The sequence below is a fragment of the Lissotriton vulgaris genome, chromosome 5 (genome assembly GCF_964263255.1).
Source record: "Lissotriton vulgaris chromosome 5, aLisVul1.2, whole genome shotgun sequence".
Classification (NCBI taxonomy): Eukaryota; Metazoa; Chordata; class Amphibia; order Caudata; family Salamandridae; genus Lissotriton; species Lissotriton vulgaris.
The window spans coordinates 275139291-275162712 of NC_141693.1; positions in this window are offsets into that span (position 1 = coordinate 275139291).

Genomic DNA, 23422 nt, shown 5'->3' on the forward strand with positions numbered 1-23422 from the left:
GATAGGTTGTAAAGGGTTGAATGGGCAGGGTGGGGCTGGGGGATGCAGTATAAGGCTAGAGCATGCTGCAGGCATATTCAGACTGGGACAGGAAATAGGTCCAGGTATTAAAATAAAAGTGGCCCTTATTAGCGGAGCAAATCGCTAAAATGTGGCCACATTTGGAAATCGGCAGTTTTGAACTTGTAAAGACACGCTGTAAAAGTGTTTTGGAAGGTATGGGAGACGCATACTTTTGTGCCTTTTGCAGACAATTTATTTGGTAATATCAGGGAAATCAATAGAATAACAAGCAAGCACTGGCAAATCCAAGAGGTCTCACCTATGAGAGAGTCCTTTGCTTTGGCAATGTGTTTAAGCCACATTGAGCACTAGCATGGCTAACAGTTAGTGGGATCGGGGGAATTGGGGTAAATTGGGGTCTGTAGATTGTAATAGAGTGGAGTGGGGTAGATTGCTTTCAAATGCACATCCCACACATTCTGTTCTTGGCAAGGCTGTTCTACTCCATGGCAGCTCCCACTGAAAGGCTGCAAGATTACAACAAGAACAAAACTTTTAAGAGAAACAGGCATCTGCAGGACGTTGTACATTCAGGCTAGGATAAAATAACACACCAAAGTCAGTTAAAATAATGGTAGTCAAAGGTCATCACAGGGTGTCAGACCACAAGAGTGCCTCTAGAACTACAGGTGGGTTGGAGTAGTGGAGTCGCACAGACTGGAGTGAAGTGGGGTATATTGGAGCAAAGTGACGTATACTGGAGTGGAATGGGGTAGATTGGACTAGAGTGGATAAGATTGGGGTAGCACAGTGGAGTGTGGTGGACCAGGGGAGATTTGAGTGAATTGGGGTAGACTAGGGTAGAGTGGGGTGGATTGGAGTGGTATAGAGTGGGGTAGATTTGGGCAGAGTGGAGTCAATTGGAGTGGGGTAGTTTAGGGTAGAGGCGGTATGAAGTGACTACCATGCACCCAAGTGATGTGCGAGGCTACCAGTACCCCGGGGCCCCAGCGTACATCAGGTCAGTGTTCTAGTAGTTAAGGATGTTTTAGCCAATCCCGTTACAATGGGCAGAGAAGGAAGTAATGGGGGTGTAAACTCGGAGGAAGGAGACATGTGAGGGCTGTCAGGAGGAGCGTAGTGTGTGGAAGAGACGACGGCAAGAGAATGGGAGCAGGAAGCCGCAAAGGACGTCTGCGGGAGCGGAGGGAGAACTTCCCTAAGATGTGGGGAATTCGAGAGGACATGAGAGGAGGCGCCCAGCGGGAGAGCGGACAGCGTGATGAAGAGACGTCTGCAGCTGCTTGTGAGGACGCAGAGGCGATATCCCTGGGGAGAGGCATTTTGGACAGCGGCTCTGGCTTAGAGCTGGTGCCTTAGGCAACTGATCAGCAAGTGTTCAGGGAGTGCAACATGGTGGGTGGCAATACAGGAGTCATTGTTTGGGCTCTAGTGGCGATTGTACGAATAGGGTCGCCGGGTCTCACCAGCTGCTGCACTATTTTCATTTAGTTTTTCACTGGATGGACAACGTTATAAGGTTTTGACACAATGCACTAGAGAGTTCAGTTTTGTAGGAGAAGGTTAATCTTTTCCTCGTCTTGAACCTCCAAACAAGTCACATTACTGTGTGGTGTTGGGACCTATAAGGATTATTATGAGACTGATTACGAAGGCCTATGTCTTTCTATCCCCGAGGGTATACCACGCCTTTGTACGAAGGGAGTGCAGTGGATGAAAAAAGGAAAAGGTCCCAATGTGAGGTGGTTTAACCTTATTTGGGTGTTACAAAGCATTTACTGAATACACATCGTTACACCCATACCTCCTCTGTAGTTGATTCTTGTTCATCAGCCTGTTACAGTGAGTTAGATTAGAGTGGGGTAGATTATGGTGGAGCAGGGTAGATTGGGTGAAGTGGGGGTAGATTGGGGTGGAGTGGAGTAGGGTAGATAGGACTTGATTGGAGTGGAGTGGGTCGATTGGAATGGAGTGCTGGAGATTGGACTAGAGGGAAGTAGATTGGGGTAGAGTGGAGTGGGGTAGGTTGGATTGGAGTAGCCTGGGGTACATTGGAGTGGATTGGGGTAGAGTGGTGTAGAGTAGGGTAGATTGGGATGGAATTATGTGGACTATGGTAGAGTGGAATGGAGTGGGACAGATTGAAGTGGGATAGATTGGAGTGGGGTGGACTGGAGTGGGTGGATTGTGGTGGGTTAGATTGGGGTAGGGTAGAGTAGATTGAAATTAGGTAGACTGGAGTGGAGTGGGGTAGATTGGCGTGGGGTGGGGTAGAGTGGAGTAGGGTAGATTGAAGTGAGGCAGATTGGAATGGACTGAGGTAAACTGGAGTGGACTTGTGATCATGGGTAGATTGGGGTGGATTCCTGCAGATTGGAATGAACTGGGGTATATTGGAGTGGAGTAGAGTGGTGTAGATTGGGGTGCAGTGGGGTGGATTGGGGTAGATTGGAGTTGAGTGGGATAGATTGAAGTGGAGTGGATTCAATTGGGGTGCAGTGGAGTGGAATAGGTAGATTGGAGTGTGGTGGATTTTGGTAGAATGGAATGTAGTGGAGTGGGGTATAATGAAGTGGAGTTGGGTAGATTGAGTGGAGCATGGCAGATTTGGGAGGAGTTGTGTAGGCTTGGGAGGAGTGGACTGGGGTTAATTGGGGTAGAGGGGAGTGGGGTACATTAGGGTGTAGTGGAATGAGGTAGATTGAGGTGGAATAGGGTACATTGCATTAGGAATTCTGGGGTGAGATAGATATGGAGCGGGTAGAATGGAGTGGGTAGATTGGGATAGTTTGTAGTGTGGTAGATTGGGGTAGGATAGATTGAGGTGGGTAGAGTGGGGTGGGGTAGATTGGAATTGGCGTGAGTTGGGGTAGATTAGGTGGAGTGGGGAAGATGGGCGTGGGGAAGATTGGGCTAGAGTGGGGTAGATTGAGGTGAAGCAGAGTTGGGTAGATTGGAGTAGAGTAATGTTTATTGGAGTGGAGTGGGGTGGATTGTAGTAGTGGAGTCGCACAGACAGTAGTGAAGTGGGGTAGATTGGAGTGGATTGACATATACTGGAGTGGAATGGGGTAGGTTGGACTAGAGTGGATTAGATTGGGGTAGAACAGTGGGGTGTGGTGGGCCAGGGGAGATTTGAGTGGATTGGGGTAGACCGGGGTGGTTTGGAGTGGTATAGATTGGATAGTTTGGAGTGGGATAGGGTGGGGTGGGGTAGAGTGCTGTGAAGTAGATTAAAATGATGTGGGCTGGGGTATATTGAGTAGGGATTTGTAGGGATTTGTAGAGCGCATAGCTACCGTCGGGCATCCCAGTGCTAACAAGACCTGGTATTCCAGAGGGGAGGGGGGGCGGTAAGGAAGATGGGGTTTAAGGGAAAAGCCAGGTTTTTAATTGTTTCGGAAATGAGAGGAGGTTGTGTTCTCTCCTCATGGCCACTGGGAGGGTGTTCCATAGTTTTGGTGCGTTGTAGGCAAACAAGCGGCCGCCGGATCTTGACTTTTTTATTCTTGGGATGCTGGCAAGGGCGAGAGAGTCAGATCTTAGGTTTTTTATGGACTGGTGGGGTTTCATCAGGGGTCTGAGGATTGGGGGGCCTTTGTTGTGCATTATCTTGTGGGAGATGCACAGAGTTTTGAAGGTAATTCGCTCCTTGACTGGAAGCCAGTGAAGGCTTTTGAGAGCTGGTTTCGCCGAGCATCTTGCTTTGGTTCCCGTTAGGATTCTGGCTGCCGCGTTCTGAGCCACCTGCAGTCTCTGAACGACTGATGCCGGGGCTCCCAGGTACAAGACGTTACCATAGTCTAACCTGGAGTTAACCAGCCCCTTCATCAGTAGCTTCCTAGACTGGAAGGGGATCAGGTGGAGGATCTTACGGGACATGCGGATAAAGCCAAAGCAGGTCCCTGAGGTTTTTCTGGCCTGGGTTTTAACATTAAGGTCCTGGTCGAGCCATAAGCCTAGACTTTTGACCTCGGTTTTTGGGGTTGGGTGAGTTCCCATGCAGGGTGGCCAGGAGAGGTTTGTTGTGAGTTTATTTGGATTACCCAGGAGAAGGATCTCCGATTTGTCTCCATTTAGTTTAAGTCGAGAGTCACACATCCATTGGGAGACTCTTTCTAGACACCTGGCAATGTTTTCTAGGCTGGTGTTTGATTGGTTGATGGAAACCACCAGCTGTGTGTCGTCTGCGTACATTACTGTTTTGATGCCGAAGGGGGTGATAATGTCCTCCAGGGGGGACATATAAACCTTAAAAAGTGTGGGGCTCAGGGAGGAGCCCTGAGGAACCCCACACTGCATGGGCAGGGCCTTGGACGTGCAGGTGCCATCTGACACCTGGAAGGATCTTTCCTCCAGGAAGGATTTAATCCAGGCAAGGGCAGAGTCAGTGATTCCAACTAGACTTAACCGTTGGACAAGGTTAGCGTGGTCCCCCGTGTCGAAGGCGGCGCTCAGGTCGAGGAGGATCACTGCCACTGATCCTCCTGCGTCTATGATGCTTCTCGCCTCTTCGACCACTGCTAGTAGGGCAGTGTCGGTACCTTGCCCCGGTCTGAGAGTCACGTAGTAGATGATTTGTCTCCAGAAAATTGGAAAGTTGCTGGTTTGCTATCCGTTCGGCCACTTTGCTGATCCCGGGGAGGAGCGAGATGGGTCTGAAGTTGGAGGGGTCCGTGGGATCCAGGTGGGGTTTTTTCAGGAGAGCTTTGACGGTAGCTTTCTTCCAGTTGGCTGGAACGGTGCCCTCTTTAAAGGAGGCGTTGATGAGGTTGGTGATGGGTGAGGCTACAGTGGGGCCTACCAGTTTTAATTTACTGATGGGAGCTGGGTCAGATGGAGAGCCACTTTTCACGGTTTGCAGTGTAGCTAAGAAAGTCTCAGTGGTGATCTGAGTAAAGGCTCTTGGGTGTGGAGCCTCTGGATGGAGGGGAAGTGGGGATCGGGAGTGAGGTCAGAATTTTCTCGATTTTCGCGGAGAAAAATTCGGCCATCTGATTGCATCTGACGCCCTCTGGGTCCGCAGGGGGTAGGGGGTCTTGGATTTTAGTAAGGAGACGTACAATGCGATAGGTTTCCTTCGCAGAATTTGCTGCTGCTGCTATCTTTCCTTCAAAGAAGGTAGCCTGTGTTATTTTTATAGAATTCTTGTAGAGCTTGATGGCGGCTCTGTACTCATTTTTGCATTCCGTCGTCCAAGTTTTTCTCCATATGTGCTCAAGTTTTTTGCATATATCTTTTTTGGTTACGTAGTTCCTGAGTGAACCATGGTGATTTAGCCGTTTTCTTGATGCTGAGGAGGTGTTTGAGTGGCAGGGTTCTTTCTAGGGATTGGTTGATCCACTCCTGTAGTTGGGCGTCTCCTTTAGAAGGATCTTGGTCGAGTACAGGTATAGAGGAGGATAGGGCTTGGGCCCAGGAGTTTATGTCCAGTTTATTCCATGGGCGAGAGGGGGGTTGGGGCGGATGTCTGTCAGGGGCCTTAGTCGAGAGATGTAATTTGAAAGGGACCAAGAAGTGGTCTGACCAGGGAAGGGGGATGGGGGATTGAGTTGTTAGTCTCGGGAGGTTGGAAAATACGGGATCCAACAGATGTCCTTTGATATGAGTGGGTAGGTTGTTTAATAATTCGAGACTAAGGGAGCCCAAGTCTGCTTTAAGGTCCGCAGCTGGCTTGCTGGAGGAGTCGTCGAAGTGGAGATTTAAATCTCCCAGGAGCGTAAAATTCGGGGATAGGCAAGCGAGGGAGGAGATAGAGTCAATAAGAGAGTCATTAAAGGGTCGTACCGGTCCCGGTGGGTGGTACACTAGCAACCCTGAGAGGGTGGTCGAGGGCGGCCGGTGGACGGAGAAGAAAACATTTTCGCAGTCTAAAATAGGGCTTTCTTTGAATTGGCAGGAGAGATAATCTCGATATAAGACCGCTATTCCTCCACCAATACCTACGGGTCTGTTGTGGAATTTTATGAGGTATTCCGGTGGGAGAGATTGGATAATGTCTGGTTCTGAGCCGGCTGTGAGCCAGGTTTCCGTAAGGAAGAGTACTTCTATGTCCGAGTCATTTAGGAGTAGATTAATTTCAATTTGATGCCTCAGGAGGGATCTGCAGTTTAGCAGGGCCATGTTGAGGCAAATTGGTTTTAAGGGAGGCTGAGGACAAAACCTGTAAGGGCAGTTTGGGCAGCAGGAGTGTCCTTCCTCTGGGGAAATCGAGCCGTTGCATAAGGGAGCTGGAAGGCTTCTTAATCTATGCAGGGTGTCGTTAGAATATTTGATGATAGTTTGAGTGGGGGAAGCAGGGGTTCTGGGCTCTGGGCGCGGTCTGGCGCAGACGGGCTTGCCTTAAGCGCGCCTTCGGCGCGCAAACGGCGCTCCCGCTGCGCTCGTCCGCTGCGCTTCCGTCCAAGGCACATTTTATAGGTGCCTGCTGGTGGCGCCTGTGAGGGGCGTGGCCTGAAAAAGGGGCGTGGCCTCCGTCCTCGCGGTGCTCGTCGAGGGGGAGTGAACAATGTCAGGCAGCGCGGTAGCGTTAGGCTCCGCTCCCCGTGCCTGGTGTTCTGCTCGTGAGTGCCCTCAAAGTGGTGAGTTTTGAAAAAAAGGATTTTTCCTAGTACAAGTGCGCAAAATAAACAATTTAGACAGTTTTAAAAACAAAGTGCTCTCCCGGCTTCCGCCTCAGGAGTATGGTCGAGTTTCTGCCAGGCGCTTGTATTCAGTGTATATATCCTGGTAGTTGGGGGCGTGGCCTGAAAAAGGGGCGTGGCTTGCATCCTTGCGGTGCTCGTCGAGGGGGAGTGAACAATGTCAGGCAGCGCGGTGGCGTTAGGCTCCGCTCCCCGTGCCTGGTGTTCTGCTCGTGAGTGCCCTCAAAGTGGTGAGTTTTAAAAAGGATTTTTCCTAGTACAAGTGCGCAAAATAAACAATTTAGACAGTTTTAAAAACAAAGTGCTCTCCCGGCTTCCGCCTCAGGAGTATGGTTGAGTATTGGGTTAGTGGAGACTGGGATGGAGTGGAGTGGGGTATATTTGGGTTGAGTGGGGTAGATTGGGACGAAGAGGGTAGATTGAGTGGAGTGGGGTAAATTGAAGTGGGGGTATAGGGGGTAGATTGGACTGGAGTGGCACAGATTTGAGTGGGGTGGGATAGAGTGGGGTGGGATAGATTGCGGTGAGGTAGGGTAGATTTGGGGTGGAGTGGGTTACATTGGGGTAGTTTGGAGTGGGGTAGATCTAGTGGGACAGAATGGACTTTAGTGGAGTGGGTTAGATGGGAGTGGAGTGGGGTGAGCAAGATTTGATTGGATTTCGTGGAGTGGGATAGATAGAGGTAAGATAGAGTGGGGTGGGGTACAGTGGAGTGGAGTGAGGTAGATCGAATGGGGTAGACTGGAGAAGAGTGGAGTGAGGTAGATTGGAGTGGAGTGAGGCAGATTGGGTGGAGTGAGGTAGAATGGGGTGGAGTGGAGTTGGGTAGATTATAGCGGGGTAGATTTGAGTGTGGGTAGATTGAGGTAGATTGGTGTGGGGTAGAGTAGAGTGGGGTAGATTGGACTGGGGTAGGGTGGATGGAGTGTGTTAGATTGGAGTAGAGTGGCAAATGGAGTGGAGGTAGAGTGGGGTAGAGTGGAGTAGGGTAGATTGAAGTGGGGCAGATTGGAATCGACAGGTAAGCTGGAGTGGACTTGTGAATGTTGGTAGATTGGAGTGGACTCAGGGTGTTTGGAGTGGACTGAGGTATATTGTAGGGGAGTAGAGTGGTGTAGATTGGGGTGCAGTGGGGTGGATTGGGGTAGATTGGAGTTGAGTGAGATAGATTGAAGTGGAGTGGATTAGATTGGGGTGCAGTGGAGTGAATTGGTGAGATTGGAGTGTGGTGGATTTTGGTAGATTGAAATGTAGTAGAACGGGGTAAAGTGGAGTGGAGTGGTGTTGGGTGGATTGAGTGGAACATGGCATGTTGGGGAGGAGTTGGGTAGACTGGGGAGGAGTTGGCTGGGGTAGATTGGAGTGGAGTGGGGTAAGTGTTGTGGAGCGGAGGGGTGTAGAGTGGAAGGGCGTAGAGTAGAGTGGAGTTGCGTGTTGTAGAGCATCTTAAGAGTGGAGGGGCTTGGAGTGGAGTGGAGTGGCTTGTTTTCAAGTGGAGTGGAGTGGAGTGTAGTACAATAGAGTGGCAGAGAGTGGAGTAGAGTGGTGTAGAGTGGAGTGGTGTAGAGTGGAGTTGAGTGGTGTAGAGTGGAGTGGAGTATGCATGGTGTGGTAGTGCACTACCAATACAGACAACACATTTTCATTTAAAATGACCATTATATTTGCACAAACATACAGTTTTACTGAGCATGAACAATAATGTGTGGACATTTTATCACCTAGTCTTGATAATATTTAAATATTTGTTTCCACCACACTTCAGAATTACAGAAAAATTGCTTCATTTGTACTTTTCAAATTCTGATATATTCTGAAATATCAGCACAGTTAATTTATATTATTTTAAATGCTGTTGTGTGCTAGAAAAAAGCATTTTTATTCACAGCAGAATTGTCACATAAATTCTCTCACTTTGAATTCAGAGAAAGAAAAGTAAACACCAATTTCCCTCTGAAGGCAGAGACTGACATTTGACCTCAGTCTTTGAATGCACAGCAAATGTGACAAGATAGGAACAAGATTTAAATGCCTGTGGAAGAACACAGTAAACAGGGGTTGGCAACGGGGGGATTAAATCAAGTTGGACAGCCTAAAGTAAATAAAGCCAGCAATAGAAAGTAAGCAACTGTGAGTTAAAAACCACAAAGCTAATGGTAAGCAATGGGTGGAACGCATTCCCAGGGAAGCTTTCAGAATGCCCACAAGAAGTTATTAGCAAAACTGACAGCTACACTGTCTGGTAGGCTTCAACATACAAACAGCCAATTTTGGGTGGGGTTGATAAGACTGAGACAGACTTCCGGAAGCTATGAGGGTAAGGAGGGATGTGGCAGACTGCAGAGAATTTGAGATGTTGGTCTGGGCTGTGTCATCATGAATGGAGCTGTGAAGGGCTCTAGAGTGTTGAGATGTTGGACGAGCTACAGCCTAATGACTGGGCTATGTCAGGCTTTAGGGAGCTACTAGAGGGTGCATGGAGCTAGGACAGTCTGCAAGGGGCTGTGAGGGGCTGTAGAGGCTAGAGTCATTAAATAAGGCTGTGACAAGTGGCAGGGGGCTGCGAGAAGTTAGTTGGCTTATAACAGTCTGCAGGGAGATTTGACATTATGCATGGAACTGTTTGAATGATTATGGGTGTGTCAGGATATGGAGGACTATGACAGACTGAAGGGACTGTAACAGGCTAGGCAGGTCTGACAGGCAGTAGATATGCAAAGTGGATGACTGGGGCTGTGACAGGCTGCAAGGGCTGTGACAGGCTAGATATGTCTGTGACGAGTTGTAGAAAGGCGAAGGGGGTGGATCGGTTGTGACAGGCTGCAGGGGCTGTGACAGGCCGTAAATGAGGTGAAGAAGGAGCACTGAACTTCCACCCGGAAGACCACGCTAACCCCAACTCAAGAGCACTCATTGAAGGCCTCAGAAACCTGGGGCTCACCCAACAAGTAAAGGGAATTACCCACATTACTGGACACCTCCTGGATCCTATTTTCACGAACTTCTGCAACATTCGAGTTGACAAGCCCACACCAATATCCTGGACAAACCACACCCTCTTCAAGTTATTATTTCCTGTCCTGGTCCAACATACACACACCACCACCAGACCAGTCTGCCAAAACTGGAAAAGCATCAATGACAAGGACTGGAACAACACTCTCAACACCCACTAAACTGAACACAGCAACAGCCTCCCCAAACCCATCAAGAATACCAACAATTGGATCACCTCCTGAGCCCACAGCCAGGCCTCCCTCAAACACAACAATACAAGAACCAGACCCCAGGCCAGTTGGTCCATGGAGGAACTCAGACTGCTGAAACACTCCTGCAGACAACTGGAGTGCAAATGGAGAATGAGCCAGGCCAATGCAGACAGGAGCAAGTTCAAATGCGTGCCTGGACACTACCACCAAGTGATCTAGACCACCATTGCTGAAGGAACCCTCTATGGACCATTCAATGCTTGCCAACTACAGAACGATCTGCCTGCTACAATTCCTGGCCAAGGTCTTAGAGAAAATCATGACCAGACACCTCACCGAATATCTCAACGACCACAAACTCCTTGTCATGAGCCAGTCTGATTTTAGACTCAATCACAGCACAGAAACTGCCCTCATAGCTGCCACGAATGACATTCGCATGGCTCTCAATAAAGGAGACATGGCGGCCTTCATCCTCCTGGGCCTCTTCACAGTATTTGACACAGTCTCTCACCCCATCCTCATCTAACGCCTACACAACATCAGAATCCAAAGACACATACTCCGATGGATCTACTGCTTCCTGGCTGGAAGGACCCAGTCAGCCACCCTGGCATAGTACACTTCGGATGCCCACAACCTCATCAGCAGGGTTCCGCAAAGATCCTCCCTCAGCCCGACCCTCTTCAACGCATACATGATCCCTCTAGCCAGCATCATCCACTCTCATGATATGAACGTCCTCTCCTACGCCGATGTCAAACGACTAATTTTCTCCCTCAATGACAAGATGCCCAGTACCTGGATAAAGTTCAAAACCTGCATAACTGGATAAAGACCTGTCTGAAGCTGAACACTCTTAGACTAAATTCTAATCTGCCTGCATTCAGGAAATGCCTGAAGACGCACCTATTTTCTATCTAGTAGCCTCCCACCAATGTTATACAGATGTCTCTGTCTGGCTCAGCACACGGAAAGAAAAAAAACGTGGAGATACCTCTTCGGGGGTCGAATTCCTGCGCTATAAAAGAGCTAAAAATAAATAAAATAAATAACAAGCACTGGCGTTGCCAATAGGTCTCGCAGTAGGAAAGTTGGAGCTATTACAATTGCAAATAGCAATGCCTTTTATTTTTGTTTTCATTTTAAAAACATAAAGGGCTTTGTCATTTACAAAACCAATAGCTCCAACTTTCCTACTGCGAGACCTATTGTGCACTGCACAGTGTGGGTTAAAGTGGCACTGCGTGGGTGTGAGTGCCTTTGGGTGAGTGGCGTTGCATGTGTGATTGTTGTTGCGTGGGTGAGTGGCGTTGCGTGGGTGAGTGGTGTTGCATGTGTGAGTGGCGTTGCATGTGTGAGTGGCGTTGCATGTGTGAGTGGCGTTGCGTTGAGTGGCATTGTGTGGATGAGTGGGGTGTGTGGATGAGTTGTGTTGCATGGATGAGTGGTGTTGCGTGGATGAGTGGTGTTGTGTGGATGAGTGGTGTTGCGTGAGTGAGTTGTGTTGCTTTGAGTGAGTTGCGTTGCTTTGAGTGACTGGCGTTGCATGTGTGAGTGGCGTTGCGTTTGTGAGTGGCGTTGCATGTGTGAGTGGCGTTGCATGTGTGAGTGGCGTTGTATGTGTGAGTGGCGTTGCATGTGTGAGTGGCATTGCATGTGTGAGTGGCGTTGCATGTGTGAGTGGCGTTGCATGTGTGAGTGGCGTTGCATGTGTGAGTGGTGTTGCATGTGTGAGTGGTGTTGCATGTGTGAGTGGCGTTGCGTTGAGTGGCGTTGCATGTGTGAGTGGCTTTGCATGTGTGAGTGGTGTTGCTTGTGTGAGTGGTGTTGCATGTGTGAGTGGCGTTGCGTTGAGTGACGTTGCATGGATGAGTGGGGTGTGTAGATGAGTTGCGTTGCGTGGATGAGTGGTGTTGCATGGATGAGTGGCATTGCGTGAGTGAGTTGCGTTGCTTTGAGTGACTGGCGTTGCGTGTGTGAGTGGCGTTGCGTGTGTGAGTGGCGTTGCGTGTGTGAGTGGTGTTGCGTGTGTGAGTGGCGTTGCGTGTGTGAGTGGCATTGCGTGTGCGAGTGGCGTTGCATGTGTGAGTGGCGTTGCATGTGTGAGTGGCGTTGCATGTGTGAGTGGCGTTGCGTTGAGTGGCGTTGCGTGGATGAGTGGGGTGTGTGGATGAGTTGCGTTGCGTGGATGAGTGGTGTTGCGTGGATGAGTGGCGTTGCGTGAGTGAGTTGCGTTGCTTTGAGTGACTGGCGTTGCGTGTGTGAGTGGCATTGCATGTGTGAGTGGCATTGCGTGTGTGAGTGGCGTTGCATGTGTGAGTGGCGTTGCATGTGTGAGTGGCGTTGCATGTGTGAGTGGCGTTGCGTGTGTGAGTGGCGTTGCGTGTGTGAGTGGCGTTGCGTGTGTGAGTGGCGTTGCATGTGTGAGTGGTGTTGCATGTGTGAGTGGCGTTGCACGTGTGAGTGGGTTGCATGTGTGAGTGGCGTTGCATGTGTGAGTGGCGTTGCATGTGTGAGTGGCGTTGCGTTGAGTGGCATTGTGTGGATGAGTGGGGTGTGTGGATGAGTTGCGTTGCGTGGATGAGTGGTGTTGCAAGGATGAGTGGCGTTGTGTGTGTGAGTGGCGTTGCGTGAGTGAGTTGCGTTGCTTTGAGTGACTGGCGCTGCATGTGTGAGTGGCGTTGCGTGGGTGAGTGGCATTGCATGTGTGAGTGGTGTTGCGTGGGTGAGTGGCGTTGCATGTATGAGTGGCGTTGCGTTGCTGAGTGGCGTTGCGTTGATGAGTGGCGTTGCGTTGATGAGTGGCGTTGCGTGGATGAGTGGGGTTGCGTGGATGAGTTGTGTTGCGTGTGTGAGTGGGGTTGCGTTGCGTGTGTGAGTGGCGTTGTATGTGTGAGTGGCGTTGCATGTGTGAGTGGCATTGCTAGTAAGCTTGTTGACCTTTCCTTTTTCTCATTTTTGACTGATGAGTCTGACCTCGGAGTTTAATGTCCCAGGACAAGAAGAAAAGATTGTTGCCTTCTCTGAAGAATCCCTTGATCAAAGCCGACCTGCAGAAGGATTGCCAAACGGGCTGTACAAACGCTTTCAAATGTGTTTTCCTACTGTTCCTCGGTGCTCTCGGCTTGTAAGCCAGCTGTGTTTACTGGCAACGAACACAAGGAAAACAAGTAGCAGTACTCGAGGAACTGCTGAGACCCACATCCCGTCGCCACAAACAATGTGTGATCCTCCCACCTCCAAAATGATCACACAAGTTCAAGTATTGGAAAAAGGCTCTGCAAGTAAAAATAAATGCACGCACGGAGACAAAGTGAAATAAAGAATGGCAGCCGAAGCAAATACAAACAAGCAGCAATTGGCCACGGCCTGTCTGCGAGGCTCAAAGTGTTAGAAGGCAGGTCTTGGGCAGAGGCAGAGTACTGACTTAGGAATGACTGTGAGGCGCATTGGTGTGAAGCACATCAAAGGGCTTCTCCTCCCCTAATTAGGTGAGGAGAAGCCGTTTCGGGAAACTGAAAGTACGGCTGGCCTGCGGCCGGCCATGAATAATTAGGGGAGGAGAAGCCCTTTGATGTGCTGGGCTGGCCCTGAATGCGCGTGCATGTTTAATCACGTGGTTCACGTGAACTGCATGAAAACCGCGGGGCTGAAAGCCCTTTGGTTTGACGATGTTTTCGCCACTTGAATTCTTGCCCCGCTCGATGCGCTTGCGCACATCGATAGGTCGCGAGACCTAAAAACCAGATCAAAATTCTGATATTCGAGAACAGCACATCAACTTGGGACTCCACCAGGTGGCCAACAGAACTAGGACAGACACCCACTCCCACCAGCCATACCATAAACCTCGGGATCATCGACAGCAAACTTGATATGACTGTCCAAGTCAATGTGGTCTCCGCCTCATACCTCCATACCATAAACATGCTAAGGAAGATTTTCAAATGGCTCCCAATCAGCACCTGGAAAACCATTATGTACAACCTGGTCACAAGCAAGCTGTACTACGGGAACACCATCGATGCCGGGAAAACTCACCAGAAGACTGCATACCATTCAGAACTTGGCTGCCAGAATCACTGTCAACCTACCAGATCACACCACACTCACATCACACCACATGAGGAAGCTTCACTGGCTCCCAATTCACAAATGAGCACTATTCAAACTCCTCACCCACAGTTTCAAGGCACAACATAACACTGGCCCAGGATATCTCCACAATTACATCTGCTTTCACAAATCTTCCAGACATCTCCGCTCATCCAGACTTCTACGAGCACAAATCCCACGTTTACATAAAATAAAATCTGGTGATCGAGCCTTCTCCTACATCACTCCTAAAGCTTAGTACACATAAGAACATCCAACTCACTTCTTTAATTCCGCAAGAGCTGTAGACCTGGCTTTTCCATTAGTCCCTCTAGGCCCTACGTGTGGCTGGATTCACACCTGCCCAGCACCAGGATACCCTCCCGGGTGACAGTGCGCTCCTCAAATCTGCATAACATAACAAGGGGAGTAAGGGGCTGTGACAGGCGCTGCAGGGGCTGTGACAGACGCTGCAGGGGCTGTGACAGACGCTGCAGGGGCTGTGACAGGCTCCAGAGGTCTGTGAGGGGCTGTAGAGAGGTGAAGGGGCTGGCTGGGACTGTGACAGGCTGCATGAGCTTTGACGGGGTAGATGGATGTGTGACGGGCAGCAGAAAGTGAAAGGGGTGCATGGGTCTGTGACAGGCTGCATGGGTCTGTGGCGGGGTAGATGGATGTGTGATGGGCAGTAGAAAGTGAAAGGGGTGCACGGGTCCGTGACAGGCTGCATGGACTGTGACAGGCTGCATGGACTGTGACTGGTTGCAGGGACTGTGACGGGGTAGATAGATCTGTGACAGGCATTAGAAAGTGAAAGGGGTGCATGGGTCTTTGGCAGGGTAGATGAATGTGTGACGGGCAGTAGAAAGTGAAAGGGGTGCATGGGTCTGTGACAGGCTGCATGGGTCTGACAGGCTGAATGGGTCTGTGGTGGGGCAGATGAATGTGTGACGGGCAGTAGAAAGTAAAAGGGGTGCCTGGGTCTGTGTATAGGCTGCATGGGTTTGTGACAGGCTGCAGGGGCTGTGATGGGGTAGATGGATGTGTGACGGGCAGTAGAAAGTGAAAGGGGTGCATGGGTCTGTGTATAGGCTGCATGGGTTTGTGACAGGCTGCAGGGGCTGTGATGGGGTAGATGGATGTGTGACGGGCTGTAGAAAGTGAAAGGGGTGCATGGGTTTGTGACAGGCTGCAGGGGCTGTGATGGCGTAGATGGATGTGTGACGGGCTGTAGAAAGTGAAAGGGGTGCATGGGTTTGTGACAGGCTGCAGGGGCTGTGATGGGGTAGATGGATGTGTGACGGGCTGTAGAAAGTGAAAGGGGTGCATGGGTTTGTGACAGGCTGCAGGGGCTGTGATGGGGTAGATGGATGTGTGATGGGCAGTAGAAAGTGAAAGGGGTGCACGGGTCCGTGACAGGCTGCAGGGACTGTATTGGGGTAGATGAATGTGTGACAGACATTAGAAAGTGAAAGGGGTGCATGGGTCTGTGACAGGCTGCATGGGTCTGTGGCGGGGTAGATGGATGTGTGATGGGCAGTAGAAAGTGAAAGGGGTGCACGGGTCCGTGACAGGCTGCATGGACTGTGACAGGCTGCATGGACTGTGACTGGTTGCAGGGACTGTGACGGGGTAGATAGATCTGTGACAGGCATTAGAAAGTGAAAGGGGTGCATGGGTCTTTGGCAGGGTAGATGAATGTGTGACGGGCAGTAGAAAGTGAAAGGGGTGCATGGGTCTGTGACAGGCTGCATGGGTCTGACAGGCTGAATGGGTCTGTGGTGGGGCAGATGAATGTGTGACGGGCAGTAGAAAGTAAAAGGGGTGCCTGGGTCTGTGTATAGGCTGCATGGGTTTGTGACAGGCTGCAGGGGCTGTGATGGGGTAGATGGATGTGTGACGGGCAGTAGAAAGTGAAAGGGGTGCATGGGTCTGTGTATAGGCTGCATGGGTTTGTGACAGGCTGCAGGGGCTGTGATGGGGTAGATGGATGTGTGACGGGCTGTAGAAAGTGAAAGGGGTGCATGGGTTTGTGACAGGCTGCAGGGGCTGTGATGGCGTAGATGGATGTGTGACGGGCTGTAGAAAGTGAAAGGGGTGCATGGGTTTGTGACAGGCTGCAGGGGCTGTGATGGGGTAGATGGATGTGTGACGGGCTGTAGAAAGTGAAAGGGGTGCATGGGTCTGTGTATAGGCTGCATGGGTTTGTGACAGGCTGCAGGGGCTGTGATGGGGTAGATGGATGTGTGACGGGCTGCAGAAAGTGAAAGGGGTGCATGGGTTTGTGACAGGCTGCAGGGGCTGTGATGGGGTAGATGGATGTGTGACGGGCTGTAGAAAGTGAAAGGGGTGCATGTGTCTGTGTATAGGCTGCATGGGTTTGTGACAGGCTGCAGGGGCTGTGATGGGGTAGATGGATGTGTGACGGGCTGTAGAAAGTGAAAGGGGTGCATGGGTTTGTGACAGGCTGCAGGGGCTGTGATGGGGTAGATGGATGTGTGACGGGCTGTAGAAAGTGAAAGGGGTGCATGGGTTTGTGACAGGCTGCAGGGGCTGTGATGGGGTAGATGGATGTGTGACGGGCTGAAGAAAGTGAAAGGGGTGCATGGGTCTGTGTATAGGCTGCATGGGTTTGTGACAGGCTGCAGGGGCTGTGATGGGGTAGATGGATGTGTGACGGGCAGTAGAAAGTAAAAGGGGTGCATGGGTCTGTGACAGCCTGCATGGGTCGGTAACGGGGTAGATGGATGTGTGACGGGCAGTAGAAAGTGAAAGGGGTGCATGGGTCTGTGTATAGGCTGCATGGGTCTGTGACAGGCTGCAGGGGCTCTGATGGGGTAGACAGATGTGTGACGGGCTGTAGAAAGTGAAAGGGGTGCAGAGGTCTGTGACAGGCTGCGGGGCTGTGACATGGATGATAGATAGATAGATGTGTGAGGGGTAGTAGAAAGTGATTGGGGTGCATGTTTCTATGACAGGCTGAAGGGGCTGTGACAGGGTAGACAGGTGTGTGACGGGCTGTAGAAAGTGAAAGGGGTGCACGGGTCTGTGACCGGCTGGGGGTCTGTAACGGGGTAGATAGATGGATGTGTGAGGGGCAGCAGAAAGTGAAAGGGGTGCATGGGCATGTGACCGGCTGGGGGTCTGTGACGGGGTAGATAGATGGATGTGTGAGGGGCAGCAGAAAGTGAAAAGGGTGCACGGGCCTGTGACCGGCTGCAGGCGCCGTGACAGGCTCGGCTCCCTCTCTCCCTCTCTGCAGCACCAGATGTCTCTCTCCTTCAGGATCCGCAGAGCTGCAAAGTCAGCTCGGGCGCTCCTGTAAACCCCCACTCCCTGCTCCCTCCACGTGTGTGGAGGGAAAGGGAGGCATGGAGGGGGCTCTATTAATCACTGTCAGCTTCCGGAGACCAAGTGACCCCTTCCCGCCCAAATGATTACATATTTAGGGCTTCCGTTATATTTTTTGTTTTTGATATTTGTGAGTCTCACCAGTAGCGTAGCCGGTGTACCATTGGCCCGGGTGAAAGGAAGGGAATAGCCCCCGGGCTGCTTTTAGAATTACAAAATACAGCAATAAGCATGGTTCAGTGAGCCCCGGTGCCACTGCACCTGCTGCACCAATGGAAGCTATGTACCTGAGCTTCACAGTGTGTTTTCTAAGTGACTGATGAAGAGGACAGAGCAAGTGCAGTACAGCACAGAGTGGGCCAGCAGCGAACAGACAGCACTGAACAGGACCAGTACAGAGTACAGCACGAAAGGGGGGCAGGAAAGAACAGGTAGAGCAAAGAACGAACAGAACAGAGAACCGGCCCCTCGCGTGACAAGCACACCACATAGTATGCAGGGAACATGCACAGCACAGAACAGGTACTGCCCCCAACCACGGGTCGAGCACGGAATACGTGTAAAGCCTCAACGGCACAGAACATGTGTGGCACGAAACTGGGGCAGGAAAGAACAGGCAGAGCAAAGAACGCACAGAACAGAGAACCGGTTACAGAGACGTTTTAAGGCATGGCCAGAGTGGGCTCTAGCCCAGGGCCCCAGCCTTTAGGGGGGTGGAGGGCCTAGTAGATATGTCTCTGTTCTCCACGCCGTCCTGCCCTGATCACCTTGAATGATTCTTAAAGCTAGATTGTTTTAAATACTTTTAAATACCACTTTCTTTTATTTGTGTTTTTAAGACGGGTGATGTGTGAGAGTCTTATGCAGACAAATGTATCTATCTTTTTCAATACCATCAACATCCATAAAAAAGTTCCTTTTAGATCAAAGCAGGACCTCACCTTTGAGAAATGGCCGTGGCTCACCGAGATGATTTGCAATCATATTAGTGAGCTGCAGCTGCGTTACAATAATGAAAACACACATCACGCATTTAGTATTTGGACTAGTGTGCCTCTGCTTTGTCAGTGACCTAGCCTAAGACAACATGAAACAAGCACTGGTATAGCCAATAGGTCTCGCCTTTGGGTCCTCATCATCTCAGTGCGACGGACTTCCAAATAAGACGGACTCTCCTAGGGCATGTACCCAGCCAGTTCATGTTTTAAGGAATCTGGGCACCATGACTGGTGCGAAACTTGTGATATCAGATAGTGCCTATACTGAAAACCTGTTTTTATCTTCTTAGGGTGCTGCATAGAAATACCCCTTTTTTCCAGCAGAGTAAGAAGCAGATACTGTTGATAAACCCCATGTCATGGTTTATATTTTCCATTCGCAAACATTTTGAGCAACAAGCTCAAGGGATAGATCCTTAGCCTCTCACTGCGAACCAGAAACAAACTCTTGGGCGTTATTCCCTAGTTCAACCTGAAGAGATGGCAGGACAGGAGGGGGGTAAGAGTTGCATGTGGGGCCCATTGCCCTGCTGTGGAAATCCCTTCGATTATTTATTCTGAACAAAGCATTGTTTCAGGAATTTCAGAAGATTTCCAAGATGCTGCTTTTCTCGGCATAATGTAACATAAGCCTTTAATTTACAAAGGTGCCAAGAAACCCCATGCGGACAGTTTGAAGCGCTTCCGAAATACCATTAAAATAAAACAAATAAATATATTTACTTATCGCCCCTAGCACCTCACTGCCCAGCCAGCCAGCTCTTTTCAAAAAAGTAAATAGTTCTATTATATTCACATTGTACCAAATAGTGTGTGGAGGGCACATAATGAATGACGCAGCATGCCCCTCTGTTGCCAATCAAGTAGCCAGCTAAATAGTTGCTGCTGACTGGAGTGGATGGATTAGTCCAAAAAAGGACGGCTGCTTTTGCGAATGAACTTCCGTAGCAGTCTGTAATGCTCCAGTTCCTGCGTAATCCAATAAACTGCACTGTAAATGTAAATGTAAATGTGCTGGACTTGTAAAGCGCACAGCTGCCCGTAAGCATCCCGGCGCTTGCTTAGGGAACCCGTCCTGGTATTCCCCTGTGAGAAACCACGGCAGGGTGTCCACAAGGTGAAAGCCAGGCATCCCGCCGCAAGGGGCCGTAGTGGAGATTAAGCAAGCTATTGCCCAGAGTCGCAGAGTGTGACCCCGTGAGTTGAGTAGGCCCCAGAGCGAGAATTGTCGAGTCCGTGGAATTTTGAGCCCGAGAGCCGCCGAGGCGGGGAATCGAACCCTGGTCCACGGTCGATCTCAGCTTCCGGGTCTGCCGCCTCTAACCACTGAGCCACGCTTCTGTAAAAGGGATGCCATGCCTAAAAGGAGCTTCAGCCCGTCTTTGTCCACTGAAGCCGGTGTTTGCCAATGTCTGTCTGACTTTAGACTCATCTGATGGCACACCGACTGCAGTGACTCAGACATGTTTCCGAAACACAAACCTCTTAATTTGTTTCAGGTGAGCCTGGTATGTCCTTGGCCTTTCATTCCCCTGTCAGGTCAGCATTAGAAACAATGATGCCACCGGCTATCCCAAAACCACCTGTGGTGTAGCGTGCAGTTTGGGATTTCTACAATAATAACTTCGATAGCAACAAATTTGTGAAACAAGCAAAAGCAAAAGCACTGCGCATTGTGTGGAAATAGTAACCTGACCCATGAAGAATGCAGCTGCCACCCTGCGCGCCGCCGCTCGTTCCCGAGAGCAAAACGCGGTGGAAGTGAACGTTAGAAAAGAGGTGGGACATGCACCCGCCTTTAGCCATGTGCGTGCTTTCATTTTTGAAAGACACACGCAAAAGCCAATCCAATGTGTAGGAGGAGTCAGACCCACATGGAGAAGCCACAATAAGCCTCGCAGAGCAGCGCATGCGCGCTACTAGGCTCGACCTAAAAAGTTGAAATTGGATCATACATTTCAAGCTGTTCCAAAGAGGGGCCACCAAAATACGTTTGGCCCAGGGCCCCCAAAATCCCTAAGAGGTCCCTGCCGGTCCATCATGTAACAAGCACACCACATATATGCAAGGAACATGTACAGCGCAGAATGGGTACCCAGAACCAAGGGCCGAGCACGGAATACGTGTATAGCCTCAAGACAAAGAACTGAATAAGTAAAACAAAGAACAGACGCAACAGAGCTCGCACAGCAAGGGAATAGATGTCCAGTGGAATTGTTAGACCACATTAAATATATACAGGGCCATGGAATTATGCATAATGAGAGCACCAAATTATGCGGCAGGGTAATACAAGAAAAGGCAAATTGTGCTGCATAATGCAGCAATTTTTCTAATATTATTACTTCATTATTTTGTAATTTTTATATATGGTAAAACTGTCTGGCCGAGATCTCACCTCATTAGTATAATTTTAACAAACAACTACAGAAATAAGCAACTGAAAGATGACCAGTTACCCTTTGCGAAGGGACTTCCAGTGAACTGAAAGATGACCAGTATTCCAGTGCGCGCGAACATAGGTTGCAATGTTTTTTGCAACTTTTGATCCGTTTGAGCTAGCAACAGAATGTCTCTTTTATTTTGGAAAATCGACAGTTTAAGCAGCAGATGATGGACTATGTGGCAAAAGAGGCACATCCAAAACTATGCAAAAAAACGCTGCTGCTGCATAATCGCATAATTCCAGTGACTGAGTATTCAACAGAGCGTGACCACTTCAGAGCCCCAATAACTGGGAACCTCAAAACCCAGCAGACAAAGATCAGAACACAAGGGTCAAGAGACAGAAACACACACCTTAAGAGTGACCCAAGTTACACGGATCGCACCTGGCAGCTGGAATGTCGCACATCGGGCTTCCTTCAGAATCCCCACAGACTGAGGGCAGTCTTACATCCGAGAGGGACAAGAGGCGGGGCCAGACAGTCCTTCGCATGTGCACGCTGGTTGGCCCCGGCCTGCAGACAAATGTATATGTTTTGTGGGGTTTGAGCGGCATCGCCGCCCATGTTGTCAACATAAAAGGAGGGGTTGGGAAGTGAGTGTAATTCTACATCTAGAACTATTTTGAAAAGTGCTACAATATGACAATATTTTAGAGCACACAAAAATTGTGCCTGAGTGTTGTCAGAGATGTACCTGCATTCATGTTTTTTTTTCAATATTAACTATGTGCGGGATGTGGTTTTGCACTCAATTACACATGTATAAACTGATATAGTACAGTTGCTTTTAAAACAATATATAGAAGTGTATTTTCCTGACCCTTATTTAAAAAGCCTCAATTTAGGCCTAACAGCCGTATTGTTCATAATGGATGTCTCTCCTGTCCTCCACCTGCACCATCATTTCACTGTTCATTATTTCTGCAGCACACAGGCAAACAGAATCAGGTTTGTTTATCTACATTGTCAGTGTTCATGCTGTCCTCGATTAATCTTTTCCCGGCCCAGTCACAAAACTGTATTTTTTTTGATTCCAGGTACTTCCCCTAGCTCACTGTGCCCTATTCATTCATGATAAATAGCTGTTTTTAATGTAACTAGATTGTTGTGTCATCTCTGGTGGCATTAGGATAGAGTGGGACAATTCAATATTCATGCAGTGGGGTAGTGCTTAGGTGCTGCGGCACTATGACGTTAAACAGATTGTGCTCTGATTTGCTATGAATTAATTTTGGGGGTGAGCCAGAAGACTTTCCTGAAGACTTCGATGCTTCTAGGGATGCTCTCCATTTCTCATTTGATTCTGCGGTCTACTTGGGACTCACAATCATTTTGATTGTGCACTTCTCTGTAATGCCCTAGTTGCTGGGAGCCTTCATGGCATTGACTCTGCATCACCTTACCTGTGAATTTTGAAATAAAACCCTTTTAACTATTCCGCTGATCTAGAACTCAGTTACTGAGTGAACCCTTTCAATAATCGACTGTAATTCTGATTTCTGATGTGTTGGGAGGTGCCTTATCTCGGGGAGACTTTACCCCATGAAATTGAAGCATGTCACCATTTCTAATTCATCGAATTGGAGGCGTACGTTTGAGGTATAAACATTGCTGTGTCTCCTGCGCGCACATTGGGAAAGCCTCGCGAGAGCTGCAGCAGTCTGACGTGAAGTGTAATGATGGGCTGTCAAGTGGTGGCCGCCACTGCAGATTCACCCAAGCACAGAGGACAACAGTCAGCACCTTCTTCAGAGTCACTTCGCATTGCGGAGCGCCCTCCGTAGCTTCTGGCACCAACAGACCATGCCTCCTGTTTCCTCCAATCCAGCTGTGGCCCTGAGCACAAGCAGCGGTTGTTTAGTAACACTAGCTTGGCTGTCTGTACGCAAAAATAAGCATTGGCAAAAAAAATAGGTTTCACTTTTGGAACCTGGTGGCTTTTGGCGATGCTGTCCAGCATAGACAAAAGTACAACAACAAAAATCAAAACTGCAATGACACACCTGGCCACATAATTGTGTAGGCTCATGCATGTTTCAGCATGCAACTGTCCCTCTTTTTTAAGATGGATCAGTAAATAAAAAAGTATGATACTGAAGTATCACGAGAGAGCTTTTTTGAGGAAAAGGTACCAACAGCAATTTGCTGCCCTGGCCCTCCAAAAAAAGAAGTAACAGTAAGCAGTGGAAGGATAGAAGCCAACCAATCAGAGAGATGATAAAGTGACTTCTCTCCAGAAGAGTGACAAACACAAGATGGACAAGCCAGTACAAGTAAAACCATCAAATAAGAAGCATGCAAATGAGAGTGACGATAAAGCCAACCAATACTAAGCAATGGGCAGGCTGTAAGTCCATGTAAGATCTTGGTAAGCCCACAATAGGTCTTTTGCAACCAGACAGCTGTATTATCTAGTAGGCTTGACGTAATGAAGTATATTGTGGCACAGAGACTTGCAATTGTACTTACTTATTAGCATTAATTGAACTAGGACCTTTCTACTGAAAGATGTAGGGTTCATAGCTCTTAAATGGTCCATATTTGGAAGGTTTAAGTCCAATTTGTAGTAAACAATTAGCTGTTTCCTGCTGTGACTCTGTATAATATTTGCCCAGTCCAATGTATTTGAATGGAACGTCAGACAAGACCGC